The 8,049-nt window shown below is 41.0% G+C and overlaps 1 pseudogene across 1 annotated transcript; it reads left to right on the top strand.

Annotated features, from left to right (window-relative positions):
• The first annotated feature begins 394 nt into the window (after nucleotides 1-394).
• On the top strand, nucleotides 395-5,667 carry LOC107609574 (mitochondrial carrier protein MTM1-like; annotated as a pseudogene). The gene is made up of 9 exons (XR_015892433.1): nucleotides 395-570; nucleotides 2,295-2,603; nucleotides 2,818-2,877; nucleotides 2,991-3,161; nucleotides 3,310-3,406; nucleotides 3,592-3,684; nucleotides 3,756-3,901; nucleotides 4,784-4,842; nucleotides 4,940-5,667. The product of XR_015892433.1 is annotated as a mitochondrial carrier protein MTM1-like (transcript).
• The last annotated feature ends 2,382 nt before the right edge of the window (nucleotides 5,668-8,049 follow it).

Raw genomic sequence — 8,049 nt, 5'->3', positions numbered from 1 at the left:
AACTAGTGTACTGAAATGGCAACCCTCCTAAAAAACCTACTTGACGCTAATGTCATCCAACATGCGAATCAATCAGGGAAGCAGCATGCATGCAGAAGCAAAACGTGGAAACAAATGGCACGAACAGCAAAATAAAGCAGCAAGTAAGAAATAAAGCTTACCAAATGCGCTTGTATTAATCTGGGAGAGCAGGGAATTTTAATGCAAACAACCTAAGGAATCATAGCAGAGAATGAAAAAATGGAGGAAGCAAACGCAGAAAGAGGGAGATAGTGGAGAGTGAGTGAGAAATGAAACTGGATGGGAAATTTGGAAACTGACTCAAGAAGCGCGAAAGGCAAGGGTAAAAAGGTCTTTACCCGCAGGGTTTTGAATAACCCATTATGAGCATTAAATGCTCGACGTGGAGAACGAGGCGACGAAGGTTATCCCTGGCAGCGAACAGGCCTGCACACGCGCAAGGCGCGTCCTCTCCACGGGAAACCGAACACTCAGCGACGACCTGCAAAAGGAAAGACGGAACGCGCCACCAACGGCACCCGCGGCCGCAACTGGCGTGTTGGGGGCACTGTTAAGGCCCAGCCCAGCTAGGCACATCAGGCGACCCGGTCCGACGACGTCGCGACCCGCTCGGATGGGTCAACGCACAAGACCCGTCTGGTTAGCGACCCAGCCATGCACCCCTGGTGCCAGCTGCTTGACAGCTGTGAGAAGGAACCTTCCTGGAAGGAGGCCTTCCTCTGTGGGGCCCCCTCACTGAAAACATATATAAGGGGAGGGTCCTACCCCTCCCCCCAGGTACGTCACCCTACTCCCAGTCCTCACATCACCTATACACTCTACTGACTTGAGTTTCGAAGTGTCATTGCAGGTGACACTCCCCTCCACCTGAAGTGCTCGGAAGCTCGTCTACTCCATTGTCCACACCCCACTTGAAGACAGGCGGGAACCCACTTTTCCACCCCCGAGACCTCCTCGAACTGTCTGGTGACCCGACATATCGAACAATTATATTTTTTGTCCAAAGATAAATGTTATTTTATTAATATAAAATAAAGGTGTTTCCATAAGGAAGTACAAAAGAATTGGGTATTCCCATTTATCACTAACTGTGACTGGACGACTAATAGCTTAATGAGTAAAGTAAGAATAAAGGAAGTTATGAGCATCCATCAGGTATGGATAATGATTTCACGCACTAAAATGCTGGCTTCTTTCACTATCTCTGGTACCGGGCTTATTACCTTCTCAAAAACATATCGATTCCTCACTTTTCAAGTGCTCCAGCACAGCGCCGCTATGAAGAGGGTCTTTTGTCTACCGTCGAATTGAGCTGCTGCCCAGGATAAGGCTCGTTGCCACCAATTGAAAAAGGTCTCTTCTTCTCTCCTCCATAGTTCAAGGGTTATTAAGCTTAGACTCCAGATTATTGAAGACAGTGCTTTGCAAAACATGAGAAATCGATTCGTCCTTCAGCATGTATCTTGGGCAACTGGCAGGGGTGGATGCAAACCGGCTGTGAACTTGTTGCAACACCGGAAATTTTTCATGAAGACTCTTCCATAAGAAAACCTTAATTTTATGAGGTAATTTCAATTCCCAAATGCTATTTCATACTCTATTGTTCTGTATGTTTTGGGACCTCAATGAAGTAGGAGAATGAAAGAATCCATAAGCAATTTTGTATTCTGATCCAACTTCATATATATCAGATTTTGTCCAGCACCAATTAACTTCATCCTCCTCCTCTGTTGGTTTGATTGAAAAAATTTTATTGCATATATCAATTGGAAAAATTGACTCCATCATATTTCTGTTCCAATTTCTATCAGAATTTAGTTTGATTATTAAATTAGATAATAATATATGATACATATAATATAATTATATTTCAATTTCAATTTTAATGTAATTAAAGAATGTTATGTTGTACATTTTGATTGTCAAATTAATAATTAGTCATTAATATTGATAATGATATATAAAATAAATAGAGTTGTTGAAGGAATGAGAGAAATAAAAAAAGAAGAGGGAGGAGGAAAGAATTCTTTAATTTGGAGGGAAAAATTTGATTTCAACTACAATGAAAGAGTGACAAATGGCATATTTTTGTTGTAAAATTAGTAAGAAAGAATGAAGAATTCTTTAATTTTGAAGAAAAAAATTTAATTTCAATTATAATAAAAAAATGATATGTGATATATTTTGGTTGTAAAATTAATAAAAAAAAATTCCTTTTAATTTTACAAGGTAAGATTTTATTAGTGCAATAAAAAAGTGACATGTGACTTTAGTTGTAAGAAAGAAACGTTTCGCCGATGTCACCCTCGTCTTCATCTTCTTCACCGATGCGGAATTGAGTATTGGAGAGAGGGCTTCTCCGCCGCCGGTGCTGCTCCATCATCGTTAATCCTCTCGATGATGCCAAGACAAGGCTGCAAGCACAGGCTACCAGGGTTCCCTATCCTTACCACTACATCTGTCTTCAACCAAACGCCGTTTGTCAATCTCTTTCAACCTCTGCTGCCGCGCCGCCGCCATGTCATTCCGGTTGTAACCGCTATAAAGGCACGCTAGATGTCCTTCACAAAGTTGCGCGTCAGGTTAGTTACTACCTCCAATCTTATCATTTCAATTCAATTCAATTTGCCTTAATTGTTTGATGTAACTGATAATATCATCGCCAAAAAGGTATGACAAAAGCTATGTAGCAAACACTGAAACGGATTCGTTTTTTATTTGAAGTTATGTATTTATCTTGTACCTTCCATGAAAATAACTTACTATAAGAGGGTTCACAGGAGTGAATTTATGCAGGAAAGGTTTATAAGATTATGGAGAGGCACAAGTGCAAGTTTAGCATTGGTTGTGCCGACTGTAAGCTCCCTTTCTTTTTGGAAATTCGTTTTCTGCTTCATACTTTGCCTACAATCTGTTTTGTCCAAGATATAGTTACATGCTAATGGCCTTATATTTTCCTTGTCCAACAGGTTGGGATCTATATGCCTTGTTATGACATCTTTCGCAACTTCATGGAGGAGTTTACTACTCAGAATGCTCCAAACTTAACACCTTATGTTCCATTAGTTGCCGGATCAGTTGCACGTTCGTTGGCTTGTGTTTCGTGTTATCCTGTAGAGCTTGCAAGGACGTGCATGCAGGTAGTTGATTTGAAATCTTAAAATGTGGATTCATTGCATGATTTTGCTACAGATTCTTAATAGCTCCTCTAAAGTGTTTGAGTTTTTTCTGTCGGGCTGAATTGAATCTCTCATTTTTCCCCCTTGCATATTCTATCTCTCTGTTTAGGCATTTAAAGCAACCGGAAGTGGGAAGCCTCCGGGGATTTTTAAGACATTGATTGGAGCCATCAACCCAATCAGGGGTACAGAGAGACTTCAAAGTTGTAAGTGTTCTTCTGGCATCTTTCTCTCTTTTAATTCTGAGTTAATACGTTTTACGGTAGATTTTTCCAACATGTCTGTTACAAAGGAGTTAGTATGCTGTTACTGTTGCACATGATTATATCTGTTATAATTTTTGTTACCTCAATTAATAATTATTGTGGTTTTGATTATGTTTTCCTCACAGTACATAGATACCGTTATTGGTGGAACTGGCCTTGGAGCTCAACTTTTTCGTGATGTTCCTTACTCTGGAATTTGCTGGTTAACCCTTGAGCCAGTAGGATTTCTACATTCGATGAATAAAATGTATTGCTTATTTTTCTTTTTTACCATAGAGCTTCTTTACAGATAAGGAAAAAACTTCTTGGCCTTGTGGGTGATGAAGCAACTGCAGCCACTATCCTTGGGGAAAATTGGCTGGTTTTGTTGCAGGAACTGTCGCAGCTGCTGCCACATGTCCACTTGATGTGGCAAAAACTCGACGGCAAATAGAGGTGGTTTCTTAAAACTAAGCTTTTAGATGATAACTAGGCCAAGACAGGACTCTGCTTGGGTCAGGCGGGGCCGACTGGCCCTAGTATTTGGCCGGCCAAGACAGGCTTTTGGCTGAATAAGGTCAGGCAGACTGGCCCTAGTGTCTGGCCGGCTAGGGGTCGGGTCTGGCCAGGACAGGCCTCTAGCAAAGTCAGGCTGGGCAGACTGACCCTAGTGCCTTGCCAGCCAGGACAGACCTCTACTCAGGTCTGCCAAACAGACTGGCACTAGTGTTTGCCTGTTTGACCAGCCAGGACCAGCTCCTGTCCGGGTCAGGCTGGGTAGATCATCAATAGAAGTAGCTAACTAGCTGAAATTAGATACAGCACAGATTGCTGGCTAAAATCAAACTTGCAGCATCATTATGCTGATTTGGGTCTTAGTCTTAACTCCAGTTAGCTAAGCCGTAGACACAATTAGATATGCCATGTATACAAGTAATACGGACTTATTCAATGATTATTTTTGGGACTGTGGGGACACTTTTCAAATGTCCACCTTTATATGCATTAATATGTTCATTGGATTTAGAAAATGATGAAATTTGAATGTAAGTGCAATGCAGTTGGAATATTTATGCATTAGTAAGCTGTTGAGGTTTGGTTTGTCTCACACAAACCTGTATAGTTGCATAATTGACCCTCTTTAATGCATGATGATTAAAAATTATTCTTTGCATTAACTTTTTGTAATGGTTTGCTGTAATTCTTTTTCTCCGTCCCTATTACTAATTTTTATTTTAGAACGTATGCATTTAATTACTGCACATTAATAATGAATGCATAGTTTGAGCCTTTGAGTATTCCATGTTCTCTAACATGATCTCTTTTGCATTTTCACAGAAGGATCGAGAAAGGACATTACAGATGACAACAAGAACAACACTGATAGAGATTTGGAGGTAGCTGCATTTTTATAAGTTGATGACTGGTCCCCCATATCATTACATTTAGCACATAAGCTTTGGACTGACATTGGAACATTTTTTCTTGGGACAGGGATGGAGGATTGAGAGGGCTATTCACAGGTGTTGGTCCCCGTGTAGGCCGCAGCGGTCCATCAGTTGGTATAGTTGTCTCCTTCTATGAAGTTGTCAAGCATGCCTTGCATCATAGACAGAAGACTTCATCGTAACATATACTTGCATTCATCATTGACTCTTATTTGCTGGAGTGGTTCAAAACTTCAAATTCTACTTTTTGAAGCTATAGCGTAATAGTGTAGAATACATCAAAGACACCAAACTAGATCCCAGAAGAACAAGGATGTTTCTGAGATATCAATACGTCAGAGTCAACTGGCAAAACAGTACATGCTGCAGTTGGCACCTCCTAATAAGTGATGATGGAATGATCCATTAATTGTCCTCCACATGCATAGGAAAGTCAATAAGTCAATAAGTGCCTTTGTACAATTTGAGACCATGAGTCGGCTTCTAACTGGAAAGTGATAAGCTTGCAGTGAAAAAATAGGTGGTTCTCTTTGCTTTTATAGAATACTACGAATTCACAAAATTCTTGTTATAGTACATCTTTGCCATATTATCATAAATCCAGTTCATTTACTCGCTGAAAGTTTAAGATCTGTAAATCTGTTTGTGAATGTTGTAGAAGATACAATTTTCCATAGTATTTGTTCTTTTTTTTTTTTTTGTTGGAAACTCAGTTGTTTTCATATGAAATTGATATTTAAAGATCATTAGATGACAATTTAGTGAAGTATCAAATTATCAAATGATTCTTAATTATCAATTTCACATAAAATTAGCTGCATCTAAGTCTCTAGCTCTTTTTTCATCCGTGAAAAAGTTTGTTTTAAATGAAGATACATGAACACATGAACGATTTTGAAGTCGCAACATACACTTCAACTTGAAAGTAGTAACATTTAAAATTTGAAGCCGGTTATTTTTCAGCATGAAATGTTTCAAAGAGCAAAAAATGTACGGAAGGTCATAACCTTTCAACTATATTATTTTAGACTTTACTCTTTTAGATTATGCTGATGGATTTTTAGTTATTTTAAATTATAAACATTGAAACGATATGAACGGTGTTACGATGGGTAACCGGAGATTAATGGGCTGGATGGCGTTGGTTGGCCCAAACGTATGAAGGAGGTGGCTTTCGAGTGGACCTGGTACTCGGTGTTCCTCCGTCCGACTTGTACGTGAGAAAGAATGGGGGGTGGTACCTGCAAAGACACTCCGATGCCTAAGTTAGCAAGAGTGTGAGCAGGTTAGAGAGTATTGGAACTTAGAGATACCTGAATGGTGTCAGTGTATTTATAGTGGTGAACCAATAACCACCGCTGAAATAGTGCCACCTTTTTAGGCGGATAACCGTTCCCATATCTTAGGGAGGTTAAGATATGGCCCTATGAAGTGGTTAGAGAGTTTCCAGGGGCAGTTACTCATTCGAATGAGTGTTATCTGCCAGCTAATCCTCGTATCCGACTTCTTTGGAGCAGGTCGTGTTCAGTACCGACTTCTGGGGATTAGCTGGTACTGGGGGAGGGCCAACCCTTTGGGTTGGGCTTCTTTGCTTGGATCCTGGGCCCTATTTATTGGGCCAGGGTATGAACAGTGCCCCTACTCGAGCCCAATTTCTTTTTAAGAGTTGGGTTCGAGTATTCAACTCGGGGTCATAGCCGATTTGCAAGAGGACCGACGTGATGGTTTGAAAACCGACGTGATTTTTCGTGACCTTTTGGTTCTGACGGTTACGTCCAATCAAGCGTCGTGTCCGTTAGGGGTGTGCGTAGGGATTTAATGGCCTTGGTAACGGTGCATCTTCATTAATGATTGCCCCGATTTTACCATTATGCCCCTAACGTTCTTATAAATATTTTTCCTCTCTTTCGTTGTTTCGTTTCTGCGATCTTTCAAATTTCCCTTGCATTCGTTCGTGCTGCATTCTTGCGTTTTCGAAGGCTTTTGCTTCCAACCCTTATTTCCGGATAAAGGTTAGTTCTTTAATATGCCTTTGTAGATAAATTTGATTTGTAGACTTTAGTTTCGCATCCTCCTCCCTTTAGAGACCGTGTTGGTGATTTTTCTTTTCCCCTTGTAGGTTTTGTTACCCCCTTTTTTATAAAAAGAAATGGCTTCTGTAGATGCTCTCTCTCACTGGGTTGATGTCACGGTTTTAGGGGAGGAGCCCTCAGTCGATTCTGAGTTCATTACCAACCTTCGCACTCATCACAGAATTTGTACTTCTGAGGATGACGAACCAAAATATGAATTGGTAGTCCCGGGTCCTGAAGACTGGGTTTGTTTTGGAAGAGTCAATGAGGCGGCCCCTCATTTTTTCTTTATGTATGAATGCATGATCACCCGTTTGGGTGTTTTTCTTCCTTTTTCAAATTTTGAGATATCTGTTTTACGTCACTGTCGAGTCGCTCCCACCCAGCTTCACCCCAATTCTTGGGGTTTTTTGAAAATTTATCAATTCATCAGCCAGGCTTTAGAGTTCCCGACTTCTTTAAAGATTTCTTTTCATCTTTTTCATATGACAAAACCCTTCAGTGGGCTAAACAATAAACAACAGTGGGTGTCGTTCCGAGCCATACAAGGTCGGAGAATCTTCACCCTTTTTGACGAATCCTTTCACGACTTCAAGAACTACTTTTTCAAAGTGCAAGCTGTAGAGGGTCACCACCCCTTTTTCCTGGATGATAATTCTTCTCCCCGATTTTCTTTATATTGGCTGGAGGCCTCCCCCTGCGAGAAATATGGTCTGGATGACCTAAATGAGGTAGAAGCAGCCATTGTGGGGTTCCTCCGAGAAGTGTGGGGGAGGGCCCCATACTTGGACACAAGAAAGTTTCTCCAGGGGTCTCCGACCTTTGTCCAGGCACAGCTAGGTAGCTTTTATTTGTTTGCTGGATTTCCGACTTGTCTGGCCGTATTATCCGACTAGTCTAATCTATTATTTGTTGCTTTTTTCAGAGATGGTAAAGGCAAACGCTCAGGAATCTTACCAAAGGGTCCAGGAGGCTAAAGCAAGGTCTCGCGCCAGGACTGGTGGCGCCAGGGCAGTTATCTCTCCTCCTCCTCCTCCTCGGAATGTTGGGACTCCCTCTCAGCCCATTGTAATTTCTTCTTCAA

Source organism: Arachis ipaensis, chromosome B7 (genome assembly GCF_059453495.1).
Source record: "Arachis ipaensis isolate K30076 ecotype BB chromosome B7, ASM5945349v1, whole genome shotgun sequence".
Classification (NCBI taxonomy): Eukaryota; Viridiplantae; Streptophyta; class Magnoliopsida; order Fabales; family Fabaceae; genus Arachis; species Arachis ipaensis.
Note: the sequence above shows the minus strand (reverse complement) of the source record. Positions and strands in the feature narration are given on the sequence as shown.